The 24,897-nt window shown below is 37.6% G+C and overlaps 1 protein-coding gene across 1 annotated transcript in view; it reads right to left on the minus strand.

Annotated features, from left to right (window-relative positions):
- Positions 1-23,405, minus strand: part of LOC127425009 (visinin-like protein 1) — a 39,840-nt gene extending 16,435 nt beyond the window's left edge. Inside the window, exon 1 of the mRNA XM_051670583.1 lies at positions 23,291-23,405. The gene's annotated coding sequence lies outside the window, so the exon portion shown is untranslated. The remainder of the gene's footprint in view (positions 1-23,290) is intronic.
- Between the last annotated feature and the right edge of the window lie 1,492 nt (positions 23,406-24,897).

Below are 24,897 nucleotides of genomic sequence, written 5' to 3' on the forward strand. Positions count from 1 at the left end.
GTGTTGGTTGACCAGCATATTTAATTTTTTTGCATGCTGGTGTACTGGTTAACCAGCATGGTATGCTAGTTGACCAGCATTTTGTTGTTTTTAACATGCTATTGTACTGGTTGACCATCAGATGATGCTGGTGTGCTGGTTGACCAAAATACTGTATTTTGTTTGCATGCTGGTGTGTTGGTTAACCAACAAGGGATGCTGGCGTGCTGGTTGACCAGCTTATGTTGCGCTTTGTATGCTGGTGTTCTGATTGACCTTCACAGGCATATCGGTGTGCTGATTGACCAGCATATATTGTGTTTTGCCTGTTGGTGTACTGGTTAATCAACATGGGATGATGGTGTGCTGCTTCACCAGCATACAGTATGTTGTATTTTGCATGCTGGTGTCCTGGTGTCCATCACAAAATGCTGATGTCCCCACCAGTCTTCTTAACTAGCTTAACCAGCAAGACCTCCTTGGTCAACATGCTTCACAAAAATGTTATGCTGGTTGACCAGCTTTGCCAGCTAACTACTTCCTGCAAACAGTATGGCTACACTGGTCCTCCAGCTAGACCAACACCAAACCAATGTAAATTAATGCTGGTCTAAACTGGTCTTGTTAATAGGGGAATTCCACTTAAGACTGACCTTCCTTTCTGCCAACCACTGTGGCATCTCTATGAGTTCCTAGCCTGAGCATGTTTCTCTGCTGCAGGTTTGACACCCATCCCAGACACCATTGTTTTCCATCATTACTTTAACCTCTCTCTCTTAACTCTCTTTGACAGCTCAATGAAACGGGGACCATGAACCTCACAGAGACAGAAACTGTGTTTTATCTGTATAGTCACATATAATAGACCAAATACAATGAAGTCGCTGTCAGTTAAACAAATGGAGTTCTTAACAAAAGAATGGGAGGAGCTTGTTCATCTAATCCTGTCAAACACAACACAAGGATAAATGGAAGCTTGCCTCTCTTCTTGAACAATTCTTATGGCATTGTTCCATCACCCTAGTGCCCCTTTTCTTTATATTATTTCTATTAAATATTAATTAACTTTCCATTAATTACATCCAGGGAGGAACTGAGCTTAGCGTCAACATGGAACGGTATTCACTTGTGGCATTGTTCCATCACCCTAGTGCCCCTTTTCTTTATTTTATTTCTATTAAATATGAATGAACTTTCCGTTAATTATATCCAGGGAGGAACTGAGCTTAACGTCAACATGGAACGGTATTCACTATTCAGAACTCATTTTATTTTTGTAATGTGACATTTCAAAGTGAAACAAGATATTGTTAATATCCTAATGTATTGCAGGATCTGATTTTTGATTAACTGTGTAAAATACGACGGAGAATGTATAATAAATTAAATATGGTACATTTTGCAGAATCTGATTTTTGATTAATTGTGTAAAATACGACAAAGAATGTATAATAAATTAAATATGGCACATTGTGCAGAATCTGATTTTTGATTAATTATGTGAAATAAGAAGAAGAACGTATAATAAAGTAAATATGGTAATTTTTTATTTCATGTTAACTTTAAGTTGCCTGGATATCTCTCAAGAATTTAATGGATATCTCAACTCATTATAATCATAATAACCATTTATTATATAGGTCAACTGATATATCGCCTAAGCCAATATTTGGTATTTTGAAATTATCTGCACCAGCCGATAAATTTTCTCATTTGGCCGATTAGTTTCTTAAGCCGTGACAGTGCCAAGCATAGCCTGCTTGCAAGTGAAGGAGCAATCCGAGACATGTAAATGACCAATCACAGTTTGTTTTATTGTGACGTGCCATCGTGTTACCATAATAATAGGCTGGTGTACAGCACAGTCTCATTCAAACGGTCTTGCATGGATTAACTCATTATGTTACAGTGCCATATTTTTTATTCTCCCTCACTCTCTTCTTAACATTTCCCTGCAACTGTTAACTGTTAACTAATGATAAAAAGGCAAATATCAATAAAACTTCTAACATATACCGTCTGCAAATATGCGGATATCTCGTATAAACAGATTTAATTCACTAACCTCAAAAAACAAACGCAAATCCAGCATTTTCTCCCTGTGGAGCGCTCGTATATATTCCTCTGAAGTGCGTATTATAATAGCCTGGATCAAAACTGTATCCCTCAGACTCAGGAATGTTGCGCAACGGTCAGTTTGTGACACTCAAAGCAGGTGATCGCGGCCGAGTAAACTGGAAGCAGTCAGTAGATTGATGCTCTCGTTGTATCTGCACGAGTATCTGTATCTGCCAATTATATATGCAGTGCTGGGTAGTAATGGTTTACATGTAATATGGATTACATAATCAGATTGCAAAAATCAAGCATTTTTTAATTCAATTGCATTACATTTTTTTGCGTAATCAGATTAGTTACCTTTTAATGGATTATATGATTACATTCTTGATTACATTACTAATCAGCCAGCAGCAATAACTAGTGTGTAATTTTCTGATTATGCTTTTAAATTTTAAAAGAGCGGTCTGAGCCAGAGCCTGAAAGACATCTGATATGCCTATCCAGGTAGCACTGCACAAACTGTAGACAGTGCGGTCCTGTTCTCATATAACCATGTACAGAAATAACTTGGCTTTTAAAGAGAGATGGAGGGAAAATAATTAATCATGGCACTCTTTGCCTTACAAAAATTATATAAATTGAAAAAGACTCCACTTCCAATACATACTGTATACAGTATATATATCTGTATATATGTTCTCTAAAAATAAAGTATTTTAATAATTATTCTGTTAATCATTTAGCATGTGGGCATGTAGCTACTGAAATTGATGCACCTAACTGAAAGTGCCTAACAATCCACAAATGCACAAATAAATGCCGGGTTGTTTGTATTTGCACAAACAAGCCATCGTCAACCTGTCCAGAATTTTAGACACTCCTTTTGTAAAAACACATATTGCAAACAAACATTTTAGGTGTGTCAGTCTCATGCAACTTTGTTCTTTGGCACCATGTATATGCACTTCGACCCATGCTCCAGAATGGCAGAAACAGTATACAGTAGATCAAGGCCACACCACATAAATAATTATGAGGAGGTAAAAATTGTACATATCTACATCATATCTAGAGACATTTTCCCATTATAATTTTTTTTAAATAGTCCGTAAATGGCATAAAATGCTATTTTCGGTTTTTGTTTGAAAGAGATAAAAGACATCTTGGCCTAAAATTTAAACAGAAACTGTTTCTTTAAAATCCGGTAACAAAAACACTCACATCGAGAAGAAGTCGTCCACATTCCCAGACGTAAAGTGTTTGCTCACTTGGTCATTAGCGTATTAATAAAGAGCATTTTCCAGTGCTTTGGTATTGTGTGTTACTGTGTAGTCTCGCGTAGCCAGTAGGACTGGGTGATATGTAAAAAATATTTTATCGATAATCGCCTTAAAAATATCACGATATCTGATTATATCGTCAACCCCCCTGCCGAGGGTTGTTGAATATTTTTGCTTTATTGATTTTGCTTTAAAAATTAAATTAATTTATTGAAACACTGTGGTGATGTAGGCGTGGCCGAGCGACGTCTGTGGAGAGCAAGGCCGGGAGAGGAAGAGCGGTAAGGATTGACACCTGTGGGAAATTATCTCTAAAAGCTGTTTTGTGTTGCAGTGAGAGTTGGAGAGGGATAAAAGAGGCAATCCAGACCACCTGAGGAGGGAGAGAGAGACACACGCAGCAATGTCTATGTGTGTGTTATTAGTTTTGCTGAAAAGCATTAGTTTGTGTGTGTTCCTGAAAAGTGTGCAATAAAAAGACTGACGTGGATTGTTTATCCGGCTCCCGCTTCCTCCTTTACAAGAAAGATAGAGAAGAATCAAAATCATGAAAAGCAATAAAATAAGTGATCAAATTGTATTCGTCTACAACAACAGGTGGGAAATTACTAATAGCAAACACAATGTAGAACTAAAGACAATTATAAATGTAAATATAATAATTTTAATAATAATAATTAAAAAAAATAAAAATAAACCATTACCTATAGAAAGTTCAACACAACCCACATAATTTCTACTTTTAAAACAGCTAAAACAGTTTGTTACTTCACTTAGTCTGTGTTAAAATGAATAGAAAACACCAGTTTTTATATTAGGTGTAAGCCTAATAAATATCCTTTTGTTACCAAAATTATGCTGCCAAATGTGTGTTATCAGATTTGTGTTTGTATTGCATTTGTTAATTCAGTTAATGCTGCCTAAAGAAAAGAAAACTCAATTTTAGGTTCAAGGTAAACATGGTCGTGTATTATTTTATGATTTAATCACTTTTGTCTGTTGTATCTTTGTTGTAATACAAAGATATATTTTAGCAGGGGGGCCTGGGTAGCTCAGCGAATAAAGATGCTGACTACCACACCTGGAGTCATGAGTTCAAATCCAGGGTGTGCTGAGTGACTCCAGCCAGGTCTCCTAAGCAACCAAATTGGCCCGTTTGGTAGGGAGGGTAGAGTCACATGGGGCACCTCCTCGTGGTCGCTATAATGTGGTTCTTGCTTTTGGTGGGGCACGTGGTGAGTTGTGCATGGATGCCGCGGAGAATAGCGTGAAGCCACCACATGTGCTATGTCTCCACGGTAACGCACTCAACAAGCAATGTGACATGATGCGCGGATTGACGGTCTCAGACGCGGAGGCAACTGAGATTTGTCCTCCGCCAACCAGATTGAGGCGAGTCACTACGCCACCATGAGGACTTAGAGCGCATTGGGAATTTGGCATGCCAAATTGGGGAGAAAAGGGGAGAAAAAAAAAAAGATATATTTTAGCGAACCTGCAGAGTTGCGTTCATAATGCATGTTAAGGGCGAACTGCTCTGTCGAAATAAAGTGAACTAAACTTCGAGCGCCTCCTGAGATGGTCTTAGGTCATTTGCAGCATTTTCAACATGACACTAATCTTGCAAACAGTTTTCAGATGTCTGAAACAGAGAAGAAAGAGTGATAACTCTTTACATGCACATGTTTAACAAGATGCTCCTGCTGCACACCTCTGAACAAACAGCGCATCAGACACGGGATTTGACCGCTTTTCTTTTGTCTGTTCTTAAAAATATAATAAAGTGTGTTTCTTTAAGCATGTGTCTTTATGTTTAGCAGCATTTCTTGTCATGTGTCACTCCCGAGACTACTAACTGTACTGGCAGAAATTCATAATACATATTATCGTATCACTACTTCAGCTCAATTAAATTTGTCATAGGCTACATTAGGGGAGTGAGGGAATATAATTAATTTTTGTTACAACTTTTAAATGTTTATATTTTGTATTTATTGTTTTTACATGTATTTAGAGTATGTCTACTGTTTGTAATTACAAAAATGCCATAATTTGTTTTATTGAAATCATGTTACACCGAACCATGGTAGTGAAGAGGATCCATGCTTCCATGTGTTTACTATGGTCTGGTTACAAATACCACTGTTAAAACTATAAAAAAAAATAAAAATAAATACATTAAAATTTTCATAAGGGCAAATGCAAAATGCACTATTTTTTAGATTAAATAGAAATGCGTAAATCCTAAAAAATAATAGGCTAAAATATTTGTGTAAGAGTGTAAGAAAATATAACTGGTTTTGTTTGCCTTCAGAAATTCCAAGATATGACTCATTTGAATCAATAAGAACCTGATGAAAGGAGTTCCAACTCAGTCACACTGTTAAATAATTTAGTCACATAAATTAGTTGTTAACGTTTTACTTTTTATAGATGTTATAGATAACCTTACTGTTGTTGATACCAGTAAATTTACATCTACATCCAACTCAAAATCAATGCTGTAATGTAGAATGAGCATTTCAGTGGGACAAAATATGCAATATTATTGGTCTTTTCACTTATTTTTGAAATATAATAACAATACCACTTTTATTATTAGTTTCTGTTTTCGAATTTTCATTTTAAAGGCTCCAGATATCGCCCTCCATCTGCTTAAATTTAAGAAACGCAAGGTTTCTTACGCATAAGCCTGCTGAATTTATTACGTTATGTATTTGTTGATGTATTTATTAATGTTAATATGTATTTATAATGTAGGGGCTAGCACTATCGCCTCACAGCAAGAAGGTCCCGGTTTGAGTCCCTGCTCAACTGGGCCTTTCTGTGTGGAGTTTGCATGTTCATGTGGGTTTCCTCTGGGTGCTCCGGTTTCCCCCACAAGTCCAAAAACATGCAGGTTAAGTGAATTGGAGACTCTTAATTGCCCCGTATGTGTGAGTGAGAGTCCCCCAGCCACTGGGGGTTGCGTCACGAAGGGCATCTGGCGTAAAACTTGTGCCAAGTCAAATATGCAGATCATGGATGGTCCGATGTAGCGACCCCTAACGGGAGCAGCCGAAAGAAGAAAAAGAATATGTATATATAATGTATATATAATCTTTTATTAATGAATGATTTATGCATTTGTAATTATTTAATCACATTCATTTATTTAATCATTTATTAACAGTTGTTGTAAAAGCAATATCTTTTCCCACAAGTTTTTATTTAAATAGAAAATAAAAGTACTTAATTGACACATGCCTTAATTTTATTTATGTATGTATTTTGTTTGTGTTACATATATTTAATATAAAACCATAATTGAGGCTATAAGTTTTTATAGGAGCAGAAATACAGAGCATCAGAAAGGTTCTTTATAGCACTATTGAAGTTCTAAATAGCACTTTCAAAAGGAATGTTCTTTATGGAACCTTTAAAAAAGTTCTATTTAGCACCATAAAAGGTCTGCTATTATTACAAGCCGAAGAACCCTTATTTGGTACTATTTAGAACCATTTTTCTTAAGAGTGTATGTATATGTAATTTAATATTATGTTAAATTGTGTGAAATATCAGCATTATATCAGCCTACTGGCCACCCTGCTCTCTGGATATTGGCATCGGCCATTAAAAAACTCATTTCAAGGGGGCCTGGGTAGCTCAGTGGTAATATACGCTAGCTACCACCCCTTGAGTTCGCTAGTTCGAATCCAGTGACTCCAGGCAGGTCTCCTAAGCAACCAAATTGGCCCTGTTGCTAGGGAAGGTAGAGTCACATGGGGTAACCTCCTTGTGGTTGCTATAATGTGGTTCGTTCTCAGTGGGGTGCGTGGTGAGTTGAGTGCAGATGCCACGGTGGATGGCGTGAAGCCTCCACATGCGCTGTCTCCGTGGCAACGTGCTCAACAAGCCATGTGATAAGATGCGTGGGTTGATGGTCTCAGATGCGGAGGCAACTGAGATTCATCCTCCGCCCCTCCGCCACCCGGATTGAGGCAAATCACTACACGACCATGAGGACTTAAAAGCGCACTGGGAATTGGGCATTCCAAATTGGGTGAAAAAAAAAAATCATTTCGGTCGCCCTTTACCATTTATAGATATGCTCAGTAATGATAGAATATTTAACAACTAATATGGGTAAAAAGCATAAAACCAAAATTTCTGTAATCTGAGAAGATTTTTTTTGTAATGTTTTAAATTGTAAAAGTGAAACAGGATTCACACACACATACAGACCAACATATAATACGTCCGATTGAGCGTCACTGAGCTGAATGGAGAAGGTGCTATAAGTGCCCTGTAAGGACGTTAGCCTTTTCACAACAATGTTCCGGCCCTTTCATGGTGGACAAAAGTGGCATGTTACAAGTGTGCTTTATCAAAACCCTGGGATGATACCACTGGTGAATAATTGGTTGTCTTGGTAATGGACAAGGAAGCTTTCAGAACCCCTGTGGCATAAAATTCAGCAAATAACAACTCTTTAGAATACGACATTGATTTCCTTTTCTGCTATTGTTTTAAAATGTGAAGTCAATTCACGTAAGGCTGATCAGCACTGATTTGATTTAGTGGTTTACATTCAGAGTTTGGTTAAATGCAGTGGTTCTCAACTGGTAGGTCATGACAGTGTTTACTGAATCACACTTCTGCTGTTTTCCTATGAGTATGACATGTTAATCATTTCGCATATTTATTTGGCCTATGTGGTTCATGGTCAATTTAATAGATTTTAATGTTTGGTTTTAAGGACATTTTTGTTTACTTTTATGACAAATGAAATTTTAGGTACTGTGTTGGGTCGCCACTTAATGTCCAATATAAAATCTAGGTCCCAAATCAAAACCACTTAAGAACCACTCATTTTTCAGTGGATGAGCTACAGTTATTACAATGAATTAATTTAATCAGTTACTTAACAAAAAGCAGAGATATACATGTATATAAAAAAGTATACAGTATTTACCCACACTCTGCATTACTAAACTGAAATCCCGACATAATTCATTGCATCTACCATAATCAAGAAAAAGATGTCTAGGTGACAGCAGCATACAGGTAAGCGTACATCTAACAAATAATTGAGTTCAGTCATGAAATCAGTAAATGCACTGAATATGATCCTTCTCTTCACACATCCCATATGAGTGTACAAAAGTTTTATGGATGTGTACGTCACTCCCGAAGCTTTTTATACCACTTTCTCTTAGCTGCAGTTAAATTACAGGTGAATCATAAAATTCTCCACTGACTCATGTGGCATAACAACCAATAGTGGGCATAAATAATGCAGCTGTTTGGAGATATGCGAGCTAAAGGTCAACCATGCTTATCTGGAGTCGCAGGGGCACATCCAAAACTGACAGTCATCATCATCATCTGCCAAAAGAGCTCTTGTGAGCAAAAGAGACGACATAAAGGAGATTCTTTAATTATACATGAACAGATCAGGGGATAAAAGTACAGCCTCTTTATTGTCCCCTGTCTCTATCAGTCCTGTAGGAAAAAAGCATGCTGGTTTGCTGGTTTTAATAGGTTTAAGCTAGTCTCCCAGCTTGGCTAAGCTGGTCTTTAGCTGGTCTCCCAGCCTGGCTGCTGGTCTACATCTGAGAAGTGCCCAAACCTCCTCTAAAACCAGCAAGCAGACCAGCTTGAACAAGCTAGGAGACCAGCTAAGACCAGCAGAACACCTTAGGCTGGTTTATGCTTTTTTTTTTCAGCAGGGAGTGACCTCTGTCTGGCCCTGACTGTACTTTTCTCACACCTACTTTGAGTGCACAACACTCACACATATAGGGCACAGTGGCAGATGGTTGAGGGTAGTAATTTAAGCTAGTTGCAGTAGGCAAGGCGATGCTAGGCCCCATGTGGGGTTTTGGGCAAAGATAAACAAATCACTCAGCAACTAGTACTGTAGCTGATCTTGAGCTGGGATGTCAGGGGCGTAGCATAAAATTTTGGGCCCCGAGCACAGAACTATGTTAGGGCCCCCTGACCTTGTATCGGTTTGTAGTGGGGATAATATCCACTATAAACCTTTTAGATGGATATTTAAGAGTGCTAATTCTGACTCCAGCCAGGTCTCTTAAGCAACCAAATTGGCCGGTTGCTAGGAAGGGTAGAGTCACATGAGGTAACCTCCTCGTGGTCGCCATGTGTGGTTCTCGCTCTCAGTGGGGCATGTGGTGAGTTGTGTATGGATGCTGTGGAGAACAGCGTGAAGCCTCCACACATGCTACGTCTCCACAGTAATGCACTACAAGCCATGTGATAAGATGCGCGGATTGACGGTCTCAGACACGGAGGCAACTGAGATTCGTCCTCTGACACCCGGATTGAGGCGAGTCACTACGCCACCACGAGGACTTAAGAGTGCATTGAGAACTGGGCATTCCAAATTGGAGAGAAAAGGGGATGCAAAAAAAAAAAAAAAAAAAAACATAACTTTTTTTTTTCAAACACAAATATTATTTGAATCAAGCTATACATCATATATAACAAAACAAAAAAAAAAAAAATATATATATATATATATATATATATATATATATATATATATATATATATATATATATATAAATTTATGTTTGTTTAACATACAGTACATACAATTATACATACAATTGTAGTCTGTTATTGGAATCGGCACCTGTCACCATCAGCTCACAAATCACACTGAGTTTAAACTCATCTCAGTTTAAACCTCATCTCTGATAATCCACTCTGTTTAAAATCTTGGACCTAATACAGCCACCAACACCTAATATTTGTCAGTGTAGAAGCACACAGATATTAATGTGGCCACACGAGAAATGTAGCGCATTCCGGTTGGAGCGGAAAGTGAGCGCCTCATGAGCGGCCGGAGCGGGGCTGAGTGCAGTCTTGTGAAACGCGCTCCTCGCGCCAGTGAAATTCTGATCACTCCGCTCACGTGCTCTGTTGCATATAAATTCATAATATTCCATCAACAAATGTCTTGAAACTGCATTTATTATTTTGCATATATATTTGTTAAATGTTTATTGTTTACATGCATAAATTGTTCCATTTACAATTATTTACATTGATACTCAGAACACATGCTAAATCTGTACTGTCTCTTTAAATAGACAACAGCATCTGGTTTTGTTCCTGCACTGAAGTAAAATATGTTTATACAGCAGATGTTGACAGTTTGATTTGAATTGTGCTCGTCACTTTATTAAGCAAGAATCTGATTGTTGTTCACTGTTTAATGAAGAGCATGTAATGATGCAGTTGCTAATAATGTTATCTATCACCTGGTGAATATTTCCCTTTTATTTTCTCACCAAAAGCATTTTTTTCTCGTACTCGGCAAGTTACAAATGTTAATTAACGTTTACATGAAGTAGCTACGCTGACAGGTATGGCTCACTTTTCTTCTGTGAAAAACGTATAAATTGTCTGCTACCTCCCGCTCTTTCTCTGCTCCTTTTTCTTTTGAATGTCTGATTTTGGATTCAGTTCTGTAGATACATTAACAGACTAAGCAAATGACATCATGACGTGTACTCAGTTTGGACCACGCACTGGCTGATGGACCAGAACACTTTCTCTTTTGTTGAGAGGGGGGTGTGTGGGTCGCTAACATGGGAGGAGACAAGGCAGATTATAGGGGAACTCCCCATTTTTACAGGTGGAAAACAGAATCTTGCGACATTTTATCCAACCAATAGCATGTTATTACTATATATAACAAATGATAATATGATGGAATATTAATGAAGCCTTTCTGTGGGCCCCCTTCAGTGAGGGACCCTGTTACTCAGGTCCATCATTACCCGCAGTCTGACGCCCCTGTGAGATGTAAACCTCCAAATCTTCTCAACGGATGCAAAATCATAATCATTCTTCATAACAACAGCGAAAAACAACAATTTTTGTAAATGCACCTTAAATGAGCACAAACATATCCACAGGATACAGAAAGACAGCAATGCATTTTAATGCAGAGCAAATGCAGACTTTTGCTTAAGCCTCCTGCAGATTTTTCCCCTGAGAAATAGACTCCACTAATCTCACCGTCTCCTCTAGAGATCTCAACAATGTCACAAACTGTGCTTATATTTGCCAAGATACCAAGTCGGCAATACAAATTCTGAGATTTCAATATGAACTCTCATCAAATGCTTCTTCAAAAAACAACTTATCTGGGGTATACTATCCACATTAATTGCATAGCTCAGTTCTCATACTGTATGTCAACAATTGTCTTATTTGTATTAGGACTGACATTGTGTACCGGGTGTAACTAACATTAGCCACACAACATGGCAATTTGCACAGCAATAGTGTTGTGAAACTAGACAAAATAATAAAAAAAATGTGAAGTGGATGTCAGAGAAGTGACCTGAAGGATAGAGCACAAGCATTGGTGTTTGGCCTGGGTGACCCGAATATGTATCTTGTAGGGATGCACCGATATGAAACGTTTTGGCCGATACCGATATTAACAAAACCCCATAGGCTGATACCGATATTTAGCAACTTACCTTATGTTGTCATTAGATCACTGTTTTACTTTGGAATCCTTAAAAAATTTACAAAGAGCTACAAAAGCTTTTTTTCTGTTCTAACAATAAATAATTTCCATTGAAAATTGGATCTGTTGAACACATGACAGGCCAAAATTAAAAGATTAAATGTTGTACTTCTGAAACTTCTGTTTTTGCAGATTAAAATGCAGCCTTTTACGTTTTTAGTAATCGCACAAGGCATTGTTTTTTATTTTTTTTCCCTCAACTTTTTCTCCCAATTTGGAATGCCCAATTCCCAATGCGCTCTAAGTCCCGTGGTGGCATAGTGACTCAATCCGGGTGGCGGAGGACGAATCTCAGTTGCCTCTGCGTCTGAGACCGTCAATCCGCGCATCTTATCTTGTGGCTTGTTGAGCGTGTTACCACGGAGACGTAGCGAGTGTGGAGGCTTCATGCTATTCTCTGCGGCATCCACGCACAACTCACCACGCGCCCCACCGAGAGCGAACCACATTATAGCGACCACGAGGAGGTTAACCCGACTTGACTCTACCCTCCCTAGCAACCGGGCCAATTTGGTTGCTTAGGAGACCTGGCTGGAGTCACTCAGCACACCCTGGATTCAAACTCACGACTCCAGGGGTGGCAGTCAGCATCAATACTCGCTGAGCTACCCAGGCCCCCTGAAATTTCAATTATGGATGCACCGATATGATACCTGGATCGGTATCGGTCCGACGAGCCAGATCCAAATCCGATACTGTGTTAGTCATGTTCATTTCTGTCAAGCTCAAAAAATGACATAAAAGAACCATTAAAACACAAAGTAGTTCATATGACTCGTGCATTTTATTCAAAGCCACATGAAGACGTGCGATAGCTCTGTGAATCACAAAATGCTGTGTTTAATAAGTAAATATATAAAATGCATGCGCAGCTCCAGCACGTTATTGAATGGCGCTGCTGTTTACACACTCTCACGGCTATTTTTAGCCTTCACATGGTACGCAACATTTGAGCGCTACTCACGAACAACACCTCAAATGTAGATGCTCAATAGTTCGGTTCACTTATATGCATTTAAGGAGGTGCTTTTTTACCAGAATTTGGATAAGCAGCAAATTAAACTACTGTGAACTTGCCTACAAACAGATACATACAGGACTTCCTGGAGAGTTCAGAATGTCAAAATAAAAGCGTGAGGGTTTTAAAAGTTAAAGGTGTCACGGAGAGACTCACGGAGGCAGAGATATGAACTCAGTAGCAGGGTTTATTGAACAGATGATTGAAACAGTGATGTAAACATTGTGAGTAAATCCAGCTGAGCAGAGTGGCAAACAGCAGGTGAGAAATATCAAGACAGGGTATAGACACGATGAACAGTCTTATGATACTTGCAGGCAATAATGAAGACACAGGTGTGTTTGACATAGTAGAAAGGCGTGGAGTCTCAGAGATAATATCGATGGGAACAAAGAGTGTGTGAAAGTGGGGTATATATGCAGTCCTTGATTAGCCACTAATGATATGCAGGAGCGTGTAATCAGAACTCAGGGGAAAGTGAGCGCTGTGACGGCAGTGAGGAAGAGAGAGAGAGAGACCGGTGGATCCATAACAAAAGGTGCACGATTGAGATATATTACTATTATAATATATTATTATTATTATTAGCATTTGTTTACAAAGTATAATTATATTTAAGATGAATGGGTTCCAAAAAATAACTGTGAATGAAAAGTGAGCTGATATCTTACAACTAAATTGAACAAAAAAGAGATCTGAATCCTTTAAAGTCCAGATACAAGAAAAAAAATTGCAAAAAAAAAAAAAAAAAAACGGCTTCTTTTCTATTGATAACATATACTGGAATTACTGTTAATTTTGCTGCCATATTATCCTGTAAACTAGTTAACAATAACATTTTTCTTAATAAGCTATAAATTTATATTGAAATAATGTGTAGTTAGAGGTTTGTGTTTCTTTACATATTAAAGAGTACATCCAATTAGTTCTACACAATAATGTAAAGATATTCTAAACTGATTATGCAAAAAAACAACACTGGTATCGGCTCAGGATCGGTATCGGCCAATACTGAGATTTTCAATATTGGAATCGGATCGGAAGAGAAAAAGTAGTATCAGTGCATCCCTAATTTCAATCTTAATTCAATCTATCATGCAGCATTAATGGATATCATGCCGATGTCTCACAAGTCAAAGTCTGCTGGTTTCAAAGCATGTTGGATGGTTTCCCTCATCATGTAGTCAATGGGAAAGTCCCACTTTAACAATAACGAAAGAATAATAATGATATAAAACATGTTCTTAGGAGTGCCAACCCTTCTACATTCTATGGCTATTATTATTTCTGGATTGTGCATTTGAATTTCACAGAGTTACTAATTAATTATAAATAAACTATCGTTTTTTCATATTGGTGTTTTAATGTTTATTACAGATATGCCGATGGTTTTAATTTGGTCAATAATTGTCCAATAAATATCAGCAGCCAATACATCGGTGCATCACTAATATCTTGCTTACTATGACATTGTTTCCACTCTCATTTAATTAAAGGCAAACCCCCCCCCCCCCCCCACCCACTATTATGCTAGTTTACTGTATGTTACTAGACAAAATGCACCTCTAATATTCTAATAGTAATAATATCACACTCAGGGTCTGTTCCAAAAGGTACGTATCTTAAATATGCTGCCTCATAAGATATCTTGTTTTGGCCAAATTCTAAGCATCGTATGTACTCTTCGTATGCGATCCCAGAATGCACCTTGATGAGCTCTGTGGAAAAACAAATCCAACATGGCGGACGAAGTGAGATAAATGTTTTATTACAAATATACTTATAATTAAAATTAAGAAATAGTTTAATATGATCGAAAACTGACTATTTTACCCAAAATGTGTGCGTGATATGCATATTTATGCTCATTAGAGTACATTATCACGTTGGTCCTCTCGCGTCACCTGTATTGAAATCAGTTGGGAGTCAGTTGGGAGTCTCCCATGCGCTGCACATGAGGAGTGCTATCTGAATGGTGCATGGAGTTGCCGCTTTTGTAGAGTGTTCCAAATTAGTCTCTTATGAGGCTCCATTTCAGTTGCCATAGAAGACAGCTGCCTATGTAGGCAGGAGACAGCAAAGAAGCTCACTAAGTTTTGGAACAGACCCTATATATTATTTTAGTAATTATATATATATATATATATATATATATATATATATATATATATATATATAATATAGCTCACTATATCTTTCTTTATAAGGAACATTAGGAGAAACATCTAAACAAAATTTAGTGCTTGATTGAAACATAACTGAGAACTCCCATCTCCTGAGTTATGAAAGATCAACCCCTGAGCAATGATTTTTTTTTTTTCAGAGTTTAAACAACTAGTCTTGTTTACCTGCTCTAAACGAATCCCACTGCAGCATGTTAAATTTGCCCCTATGTTGTTTCTATAGTGATGTTTCCCCAGTACTGAGGAAACATATATTCTCCATTCTCAGGAGAAGAGGGCAACAGACTGAACGACACCACACCTGCTTTCTACATCTCAAAATATTGTAGGCACTAAATACTGTAATTTGCTCCTGCTAATGCAACACACTGCTGCCATGGACAGCAAGAAATACAAAGAAGAATAATGGTATTGTATATTTTGAGGAACCTAACAGCCCCTAGTGTTCCACTCCACAGAATGTTATGAAACTTCCTTATTCTTCCTCAGAAACCAGCTGTATTATGTTCTGTATTAAATATAATTAGGCTACTTGTGATGGAGAAAAAACAAGTTGGTAAATGGGACAATATCAAGGAAACAGGTCACATTTCACCCCAAAATCTAAGAAATATAGAAAATTATATTTTGACATTATTTCCATGACAATTAGACACATTTACACCCCCTAATTTCTCTTTACCGTGATGCTTCCTTATGTTTACTTTTTGGGTGATTCTCACAAAACCAGTCAAAATATCCTGGGCATACCTATATAAATAAATAAATAAAAAATTTAAATCTATCTATCTATCTATATATATATATATATATATATATATATACACACACACACACACTGGCGACCAAAAGTTTGGAATAATGTACAGATTTTGCTGTTTCGGAAGGAAATTGGTACTTTAATTCACCAAAGTGGCATTCAACTGGTCACAAAGTATAGTCAGGACATTACTGATGTAAAAAACAGCACCATCACTATTTGAAAAAAAGTCATTTTTGATCAAAACTAGACAGGCCCCATTTCCAGCAGCCATCACTCCAACACCTTATCCTTAAGTAATCATGCTAAATTGCTAATTTGGTACTAGAAAATCACTTGCCATTATATCAAACACAGTTGAAAGCTATTTGGTTCATTAAATTAAGCTTAACATTGTCTTTGTGTTTGTTTTTGAGTTGCCACAGTATGCAATAGACTGGCATGTCTTAAGGTCAATATTAGGTCAAAAATGGCAAAAAAGAAAGAGCTTTCTCTAGCAACTCATCAGTCAATCATTGTTTTGAGGAATGAAGGCTATACAATGCTTGAAATTGCCAAAACAAATGAAGATTTCATACAAAGGTGAACACTACAGTCTTCAAAGACAAAGGACAACTGGCTCTAACAAGGACAGAAAGAGATGTGGAAGACCAGATGTACAACTAAACAAGAGGATAAGTACATCAGAGTCTCTAGTTTGAGAAATAGACGCCTCACATATCCTCAGCTGACAGCTTCATTGAATTCTACCCGCTCAACACCAGTTTCATGTACAACAGTAAAGAGAAGACTCAGGGGTGCAGGCCTTATGGGGAGAATTGCAAAGAAAAAGACACTTTTGAAACAGAAAAACAAAAAGAAAAGGTTAGAGTGGGCAAAGAAACACAGACATTGGACAACAGATAATTGGAAAAGAGTGTTATGGATCTTAACCCCATTGAGCTTTTGTGGGATCAGCTAGATTGTAAGGTGTGTGACAAGACAGCCACATCTAGGGCAAGTGCTACAGGAAGTGTGGGGTGAAATGTCACCTGAGTATCTGGACAAACTGACAGCTAGAATGCCAAGGATCTGCAAAACTGTCATTGCTGCATATGGAGGATTTTTTGATGAGAACACTTTGAGTAGTTTAAGAAGTTACATTTTTTTCAAATTGTAACTTCTTACACTTTGGTGAATTAAAGTACCAATTTCTTTCCATAAGAGCAAAATCTGTACATTATTCCAAACTTTTGGCCACCAGTGTATTTATATATTGTGCACAAAGAAAATGAGGCCTATATTTAGGAACATTAAGTTACTATTTTTTTGCATCACATTATTTTCAACACACCCACAATTCTCATTACTGTGACACATCCAGAGGTTTTGCTTTTAATGTTCTAATTGTTTTTAATGATGATTCTCAATACCGTAACACAGAAAAAAAAGATGTTTTTGTACAATGATTTTCTTAAATAAAATCAGCAGTACCTAGGGAGTGCTAGTAAGATGGGTTTAAAATTGAAATAATATATGATGTTTCATTTTTAGTAATAATAATATCATAATGACCACCTTTTTTTGCATTGTGTTAATGAGAAAATTGAGGCTACGGGGAATAGTCTTGCGCTTGAATTATTTGGTCAAAGGGAATATATGGTGGCATTTAAATAGTTGTTATTAAGAATTCATAAAGGTTTTAGCTCTTTTGTTGTATTATTTATGTTGTTTTGTTGGAAATAATACTTAGATAAGCAATAGGAAAGGAGTTCAACTTGAAATGTGTGTCTCGATATCCACGCGTTCGATTCCATTCTGTTGTGTTCCGTCTGAATGAAGAGCCCCTCATAGTCGTGCCACTTCACCACCCAGTTCAGCCGAATACCTCTGCTATCTGGGAATATTGCTACCCTACATACAACTGTAATGAATAAAAAAAAAAAAAAAAAAATGGTATTTCGCTGTTATTATGAAGCTTGATTCTGGGGTAGTATCCTGTGGCATCAGTGCAAGCTAGTGTAACACCATGTGAACTGTCTATTGAAGCATCCCCACACACATTCAGAAGTGGTTTTCACCTTGCCCTATACACACCAAGATTTGACCAGATTCCTTGAATCTTTTAACGATATTGTGCACTGTAGAGGGTGAAATGCCCCAAATCCTACCAGTTTGTCTTTGGGGAACATTGTTCTCAAAGTGCTGGATTATTTGCTGAAGCATCTGTTGGCAAATTGACAAGTCTTGAATGATCCTTGCTCTTGAAGGACTAGGCTGTTTTTGGAGGCTCCTTATATACTATGACACAATTGCGTCACCTGTTTAACATCTCCTGTTTCACATTGCCTTATTATTTTAACTCGTCAAATTGTTATTAGTCTTAAATTGTCTCAACTTTTTGGAGTGTGTTGCAATCATCTGATTTGAAATTACTGTACATTAAAAAAACAATGAAATTCACAAAGTAAAGCATCATATAACGTGTAGTTGTAGAGCTTTTAATATAGCAAAGGGTGAATATAATTTACAAATCACTCCTTTTTGTTTTTATTAGCATTTTTCATACTGTCCCAACTTTTTTGGAATTGGGGTTATTTAAAATCAACACCATATGGTTTGTGGTTTTAGGAAAAAAGGAAGTTCTCAAGGTCCTGCCTCTCTAACACTACAAAACCTAAAAACCTAAATACTTTATTTAAGAGTAGCCTACTTCATCATCCATCTCTATTGAGCAGAACCAAACAATAGTAAAATCCTGTTCCAGATGCTGGAATAATTTAACTTGGGCTAAATCAGTATTTAGAATTCAGAACGGCATGTCACACAGGTGCTCAGACTTTCTGTGCTCATTTTAGTGCACTGCATTTGATTTAAGTGGCTTAGCAGGCTGTTTTTGAACTGTGCCCTTTCAAGGATGGAACTTGGAGGAAAATAAATAGGACTATGAAATGTGGTGACCAGTCTGGGCAGATAATGTAGCGCACTGCAATGCTTTTTGAAGTGCACACTTGTGAATAATATTTGTTTGCATCAAATGCAGTGTTTACTGTGAAACCTCAAACATGGATGGAACTCTGAGTCTGTGCAAAATGCAAATCAATTGTAAACAAAAAGGTCAAAATATCATCTCTCAAAATTGCCAGGTCAATGTAAAATCAATTTGTGATAAAATCAATAGGCTGGAAATAGACATGCAGTCAGATCCCAAAGGATGTGATGTACCATACTATCTATAAGTTAAATGCACAGTAGGCATCATTTTATTCTAACACTAAGTTTGGCATTGAACAGTCAGTCTTACTTCACAAAATCAGCCTTAGAGTGGTTTATATCTCATGGCCTGCCTTATCTATATACTGTAAGTAACATGTTGGGTTGAGCGCATTGAACAATTTGTTTCTAACACCCCGAAGCGGCATCCGATAACTCCAGCTGCTAAATGTATCTGACAGCATCCACCCGTTATGACAGTGTACTTGCCACTCATTCGCATTCAGAACAGGAAGCAGAGCAAAGAACAACAACAGCAACAAGAGTAAAAAACAAAACAAGCCAGAGCTTTCTGTTTAACATGAGGAACATTAACAATATGAACAGGATCATAGAGTCCTCACTAGTTCCTCCTTGCAGACATTCCTTTGTTTTTCCATGTCAAGCTGCCTGGAGGCCATTAGATGGGTCCCACCCAAAGAGCTGACAACTGTCTGTGGCTTTTGCAGCTCAGCCATTTTAAATTTGCCATCCATCTCCATGAAAACCAGAGCATGTGATGTGGGTATACAGTCAGCCAGTCATGTGTGTGAGTGTAGGAGTGCCCGATACTGCCCGCACTCTTGTCTTGGGCAAAATCATGGTGAACTGGTGGGTATGTATATGCCAGACTAACCCAATGAACTTCCCTGCTGCAGGCACATTCATGTCTGCAGCACCAGTAATACCAGCTCCAAAGGTGATAATAATGGGCAGTGGTGGCTCAGCGGTTAAGGCTCTGGGTTACTAATCAGAAGGTCAGGGGTTCAAACCCCAGCACTGCCAAGATGGTGCTGTTGGGCCCTTGAGTAAGGCCCTTGACCCTATCTGCTCCAGGGGCACTGTATCATGGCTGACCCTGACCTCAGCTCAGCTGGGATATGTGAAAAAAAGATGTTCACTGTATATGTGTGATAAATTAAATTATTGTTTTAACTGGATGTGGCAGAGTGCTAAGATTATGGCTACTTCTAGGGCTACTTTGCTACAAGTTGCAACAAACGCCAGCTGTATAATTAGAAATACGCAAAAACTCCACAGAAAGTTACAAAGATTTCCACTCACAGACTGATCACACTGTGAATTCGGCATTAGGACGCTGAAAGTTCTGCTGAAATTGTCTGCACCGGAATTTGAAACACTGCCCTCAGTGCCCAAAGCTGGAAGTGTTGCTGAGGTGAATTGTTCATGCACAGGGTTGCACAAAAGTTAGTTGTATTTTGAGTTGTAAATGATGTAATACATTCAACAGGAATGCATATGTTATGAACCCTACTCCTTAACCCAAACCTCAAATGAAGATTTTTAGAAGAATATTTCAGCTCTATAGGTCCTCACAATGCAAGTGAATAGTGACCAAAAAGCACATTAAGTCAGCATAAATGTAAGCCATCCAACTCTAGTGGTTTAATCCATGTCTTCAGAAGTGATATGATAGGTGTGGTGAGAAACAGATCAATATTTAAGTCTTTTGTACTATAAATCTCCACTTTCACATTCTTCTTCTTTTGTTTTTGGCAATTCACATTTTTCATGCATATCGCCACCTACTGGGCAGTGAGAAGAATTTATAGTAAAAAAGGACTTAAATATTGATCTGTTTCTCACCTACACTTATTATACCGCTTATAAAGATATTAATTTAACCACTGGAGGATTATGGGTTACTTTTATGCTGCCTTTATATGCTTTTTTGAGCTTCAATATTTTGGTCACCATTCACTTGTATTGTATGGACCTACAGAGATGAGATATTCTTCTAAAAATCTTCATTTGCGTTCTGCAGAAGAAAGAAAGTCATACACATCTGGGATTGCATGAGGGTGAGTAAATGATGAGAGAATATTCATTTTTGGGTGAACTATCCCATATATGATGTACTGTATAATTTGAGTCTTTGCTCTGGGTCACACTTATACTAACTTTAATGTATTTGTTTTGTTTTTGTTTTTTATAGCTGCTTGTCTCAAATAAATTGCCTTTGTATAGAAGCTTGTATTATTTTAAATCTAAAGAGAAAAATATTTCAACAACACAGGGAATGTTGCAAGTTTTCCTTATGAGTCGTTACCAAGCTACAATGGTGAACAGCTGTCGGTAGTACTCACGGTGGTACTCACCTTTAATACACAATCGTACCATGATTCAGCGAACTGCGAGGTAGAGGAAGGGGGGTGAAATCGAACTAGGGTTCAGACCAAGCAATTGAACCAAGTGTGAAAGGACACAGCTGCTTCCATCTTAATACTTCACCACAACAAGACAAGTTTTGAGACCTTTCAAACTAAGAGTATCCATCAATTAGAGATAATGACAGATCTTATCCAATCTGCCCACACCTCAGTAGTTTAAGTGTTTCATGGTCATCCAATGTAATGAGGCCCTGGACCTCCTCTCATCATCAAAATCATCCCACATCTCTCAAGCCCTCTGCTGTTTCATCGGAAACTGATGCGCACATAATCACCGCATCCATTCATTATTTGAGCCTAATGAGCAGTGGCCATGAGACATACTGAGCTCATTGAGGCATCATGGCCACTCACAGTCCGGTCCAAATGGCAGGATACAAATAGACATTGACGTGATGCCAACACACCGATGTCCTCACAACTCAGTGCTGATCATTTTAGTGATAGTTCAGTGGTGAACACTTGGATGATCACAAAGGGCAATCATATATTTATTCAACTATTTATTAAATGTCGGTTTGTATGCATGTTGTAATAAAAATGTGAGATCAAGGGTAATGAGAAAACACATTCACAGAGAAAATATTGGAACACACAGGCTGTGTTTCAGAATCTGTTAGCAGCATACCTAGACAGCATCAGAGATTATTTAGCCCGAGACAGACCACTTGTATTAAAATGAATGGGAGAAATTGGAACACCCAATATGGCGGATGTAGAAAAGGAAGTCCTGTCTTTCCGGTAAAAAAGCCAATCACCTTTTAGATGCAGACATCACCTGTCAGTCAATTTAAGAATGTGCATGCACCTTAGCTGGACCAGCCTGAAAAATAGCGCTTTTTAGCGTGATATGAGCTAAAGAAGCACAACTTATGATACCATTTTTGTCCGATTTTATTGCTGATTTGAAATGTTCTGTGATCGTAATCTTGACCAACCGTTTTAGAGATTTCAGTCTTTCCCCGTTCAAGTAGACAGGAGCTGTACTTTTATGCCGCTTGTGACCATAGAAAGTAGCTGATGGCTGCAGAGTGGACTGACTGCCTTGAAAGGGACTTTGACAGCATCTTTGTTGCAAAAATGTTGCATGAGCTTATGATGCGCAAAAATTATCCATGCACCTACTATATGATGCCCAAAAAACGATCCATGCACCTATGAATGATGCCCAAAAATGCTGCATGCTTCCATGCTGCCCTAAAAATGGTGCATGTGTTCATGCTGCCTAAATATGCTGCAAAGACTGAAACACACATGGCCATATACTGTCTCAAAATCTAGTGAGCTGCACAACTAGACAGCAATTGTTTTGGGCGTCATAGGCACAATGCCCCTATGTGATGCCCATAAATGCTGTCTAGGAAGGCAGCTGACTAGGTTTTGATACACCGCCATGTTGTCCCGCACATACATGCGTGGCGCAGCGAGCGCAGACACAACAGTGACTCACAAGCACGCACGCACCCATGAACTTTTCTGGCACCGCGCGCTCGATAAACAGACCATAACGCCTCGTCGTAATGTCAATACCATGAGTTAATAAATGCAACAGACCAAGACAAATGTGTACAAACCACAGGCGAAGTTAAAACACTCATTTGAATATAAGAGCAAACCAACAATCACAAGACAAGACCTACGTATTGGCTTAAACAAAAAATTGTAAATGGCAAATTAACATTCCGTTCAGTCCATCTCAGCGTCTAGTTGGCATCTATATGACTGCACAACATATTACTGCAAACGTAAGAATAAACAACATGACAAACGAATTAATGCTTTTTTACTTTCAATAATTTTATTATTAAAAGTTGTTAGGAGCACATTCCTGATAAACACGCGTCATTATAGAAAATAAGAAAGTATTCTTTTTTTAATTTAGTTTGTAGGTTCATTTATTAAGTGCCACCAACTAAAATATAACATTGTATTTTATATTCAGCTAACCTTGAAGAAGGACTGCACACATTTGCTGGTCATATGAAATGGTAGTGAAGTAGAAAATTATTTCAGTACAGAAAAATATATTACTTACACAAATATCGTGAGAAAAGTATCCGGTCTTGTATTAAACGCTCAAAGTGACTCGTACTCTTGCGGTAGGAGGAGTAAACTGTACTTCAAGAGAGAAACGCCACCTATTTGTTTCTGCTCTGTGATGAGCAGGATGAATGGAGCGGTTCTGTTTCCCTTGCCAACACATTTGCATAAGGACCGCCTTTTGCGCTCTCTGATTGGTCAACACTGGAGATTAGAGCGGCTGTCAAAAAATATTCGTTTTTAATTCGATAGTCTAAAATGTCAGTCAAAAAAAAAAAAAAAGCTCGTTGCCGCATACCTTACAGAATAGCGCTTGTTGCACCTTACTGCAAATATGATGAAGACATGCCAAAAGAGGAAATTTTAATGTATATATTTACTCGAGCAAATAATTTGCATTAGGCTGGCAACGGACTAGCGATCCTATCCTAATATGACTTATTAATTAACATTATACGTGTGGAAGGAATAGGGTAGTTAAAAGAAAAATCAATCTATCTATCTATCTATCTATCTATCTATCTATCTATCTATCTATCTATCTATCTATCTAGGGGCGGACTGGCCATCGGGAGCACCGGGCGTTTTCCCAAAGTACCGACCCATCCTACAGGCAATATAGGTGGCTGCCCTGGTCTCCAACATGGCCGCGCGGACCCCATTATAGAACAAATAGGCCTATTCAAAAAAAATTTGTAAGGTACAGCTAATACAGTGTTTTTTATTTTCAAAAACTGAATTTACTTCTATCTTGAAATTACTTACACAACAGAGCACATTTCCACATGTGCGCATTAACTCCGTACCTCACGTGGACCTAATTATTTGAGATACAAATAAATTATTTACAACCAAAGACAAAATATTAAGTATAAGATGAGCTCTGAAAAATCACTAAATGACAAATAACAGCAAATTACAACAAATACAATAACAGCAGCATATATAAATCTGCAAACAGTAAAGCTATGAGCATTACATAGTCATTTGCATAATTTATTCATCCTGCAGGGATCTGAAATGTGGCTTGCTGAATAATGCTCATGCCTGATAAAAATGCAAACAATAAGTCAAGAAAAATATTACTTTGAGGCTTACTTTGTTTATAGGATAGCAGAAACAGCACTTGTCAAGCGCTTTTCACTTTTTCTCAAGAATAATCTGGGGAATTAAAACTGCAGATATAAAGATGAAACAAACTCACATAGAGTGAAAATATGAGCAATTCATCTGCAAAATATCTGCAAGGATCTACACTTTAAGAGGTATGTTTATTTTGTTTTACATATATTTATATTTGTTTATATTTATATATGTACATATTCTGGCCAACTTTGTTTTCATTGAGTTTTTTTTAAATAAACATAACATATATCTATCTATCTATCTATCTATCTATCTATCTATCTATCTATCTATCTATCTATCTATCTATCTATCTATCTATCTATCTCTTATTAAAGGTGCACACAGTAGTTTTTCCTCATTAAAAAAGTATAACTTCTAAAGACATAAATTGTAATTTTGCAATATATGTAGGAAATCATGACCACTCACATTAAAATGAAGACTCCAGTCATATCAGTAACCTTATAAAAGCTG

Source organism: Myxocyprinus asiaticus, chromosome 34 (assembly GCF_019703515.2).
Source record: "Myxocyprinus asiaticus isolate MX2 ecotype Aquarium Trade chromosome 34, UBuf_Myxa_2, whole genome shotgun sequence".
Classification (NCBI taxonomy): domain Eukaryota; kingdom Metazoa; phylum Chordata; class Actinopteri; order Cypriniformes; family Catostomidae; genus Myxocyprinus; species Myxocyprinus asiaticus.